We start from the raw sequence: 2,447 nt of genomic DNA, 5'->3' as shown, positions 1-2,447 counted from the left end.
ATCCCAGCTACTAGGGAGGCTGAGGCAGGAAAATCGCTTGAACCTGGGAGGCAAAGGTTGCAGCGAGCCAAGATCACACCACTGCACTCCAACCTAGGCAACAGAGCATGACCCCATCTCAAAAACAAACAAATAAATAAATAAATAAGATATACACAGAATAGAATTGCTACATCCATTCTGCTAACAAAACAATCTACTAAACGGTTCAAGATTTGTTTGCAGTTTTGTTTTGTTTTGTTTTGTTTTTTGACAAAAGGTGTATATTCAAGTACTAGGTTCAAAAGTATTTAGATTAGTTTTTTTTTTCCTTCAGAGTGATTATATTGTTTATTTAAATATAGTTTGGTTCACTTGTTTCTGTTTATATTCAGTTTTAGGATCCCTTCCATTCTTGTTAATTTAATTCTGTTTTTAAATATGTAAAGGTAAACATTGTCACAAAATTAAAATCCATACCAAAAGCATATAGAATACTTCACAGATGTGTCATCCTTGTGTAGGAGTCAAGCCAATTTTCTCTGTATTGTTCCATGTTTTTGTAAATATGCTGTCAAAGCAAGCACACCTCTAATTCATTTTTCAACTTATTTAATTCTTACTTAGACCACCCACTTCACTGACCCTACTCCTGCCAAGATCATCAGTGACCAATATTTTCCTTAGTCTTATTTGACCTTTCCACTCAATTGACCTCTCCAATTTTCTTAAAACCCTCTCCTCTCTTGGTTTTTGTGATACCACATTCTTCTGGTTTACTCTCTCTTCGCAGGTCTTTCCTCACTCTCCTTGTCTATTCCACCACCCTAAAATCCTCCGGACTCTTCTTAGCTCCCTTCACTTCCCTCTGCAGACTCTCTTCCTAGATGATCTCAACTATTTCTGTGTCTTCAAATGCTGATCATGCTAATGACTTCCAAATTTATATCTTTATCCCAGACCTCTCTTCTGGTCTCCAAAATGTATAACCCACTAATAGACATCCACTTGAATGTCTTAAGACATCTCAGGTTTAACATGTCTAAAGTAGAACTCCTAATTTCCCTGCCAAACCTACTTCGCCTCAGCTCCTAATCTCTGTAAATGTCGCTTCCATCCCGCTGGTTATTCTGGCCAGAAACTTAGAAGTTATTCTTGATTCTTCCATGTTCCTCAACTCCCATGTCCAATCCATCTGCAAAATGTGAAAATTTTACCTCCAAAATTATGTCAAATTAGTCAATTTCTCTCTGTGTGTACCACCATCACTTCACTCATCATCTCTTACCCAGGCTACTCGTAAGCCTCATAACTGGCCTGCCCTCACCTATTCTTTACCCTCTTTCTTTTATGCCCCCACATTCATTCTCCATACACCAGCTACAATAACCTTTCTAAAAACAAAATAATAATACGAGCTTACATTTGTTAGTGTCTATTATGTGCCAGGAACTGTTTTACGTATATCTAATCTATACAAGAACTCCATGAAGTAAAACCCAAATCTACTTCAATTTTACAGATAAGGAAACTAGGGCACAGAGAGATTAAGAAATTTGCCCCAGGTCACACGGGCTTGGGCACACAGCCAGTAAATGGTAGAACTTAGGTTTGAACTCAGGTTGACTTCTTAGCCTTCAAGCTTATCTGCCACACTATGCTAGATAATGTCACTACCTAGCATCAAATATTTGATGACTTCTCACTACACTGGAACTAAATTCCCAACTCCTTACCAAGGCCTGCAGAGGCCTGTGTGACATGTCATCTTCCTACACCTCCAAACTCATCTCATGCTTCCCTTTCTTTTCCTTTGCTCCATCCACATGGCTTTCACTCCCCAACCCCCATCATCTTCCTTGAACATTATAAGCTCTTTCCTGCCAGCAGGCTTTAAACATCTTCTATCTCAAGTATTCTTCTTTTTTTCTTTTAAATCCCCTATTCTGAGAAACACCAAATATTCTTTTCTCTGATCTTCACACAGCTGGACCCTTCTCATTCTTCAGGTCTCATTTTAATTTTCTGTCCAGAGAGACTCTCCCTCCCATTGCTTTTTTAAATTATTATTAAAAAAAAAATCTTTTTTAAAGCTGGACACCATTAATTAGAATCATACTATTTCTTAAGGAGGTCCCTCCCTGTTATGTTCCATCTTGGCCCCATATTTGTTTTCTTCTTAGCCTTAAAACAATGTGTTAGCTGATTAAAGTGCCTACAATCCCAGCACTTTAGGGGGCCAAGGTGGGTGGATCACGAGGTCAAGAGAGCAAGACCATCCTGGCCAACACTGTGAAACCCCTTCTCTACTTAAAAAAAAAAAAAAATTAGCTGGGTATGGTGGTGCATGCGTGTAGTCCCAGCTATTCAGGAGGCTGAGGCAGGAGAATCGCTTGAACCCAGGAGGCAGAGGTTGCAGTGAGCCAAGATAGCACCACTGCACTCCAGTCTGGTGACAGAACAAGACT

The 2,447-nt window shown here is 39.3% G+C and overlaps 1 non-coding gene across 1 annotated transcript; it reads right to left on the bottom strand.

The window, feature by feature from the left end:
• Positions 1–462: 462 nt before the first annotated feature.
• Positions 463–566, bottom strand: LOC111524063. Its single transcript, XR_002725680.1, has one exon. It is a non-coding gene; the product is annotated as a U6 spliceosomal RNA (small nuclear RNA).
• Between the last annotated feature and the right edge of the window lie 1,881 nt (positions 567–2,447).

This window comes from Piliocolobus tephrosceles, chromosome 1, assembly GCF_002776525.5.
Source record: "Piliocolobus tephrosceles isolate RC106 chromosome 1, ASM277652v3, whole genome shotgun sequence".
In the NCBI taxonomy this organism is placed as follows: domain Eukaryota; kingdom Metazoa; phylum Chordata; class Mammalia; order Primates; family Cercopithecidae; genus Piliocolobus; species Piliocolobus tephrosceles.
The sequence above is the reverse complement of the archived record's forward strand: the minus strand, read 5'-3'. Positions and strand labels throughout refer to the sequence as shown.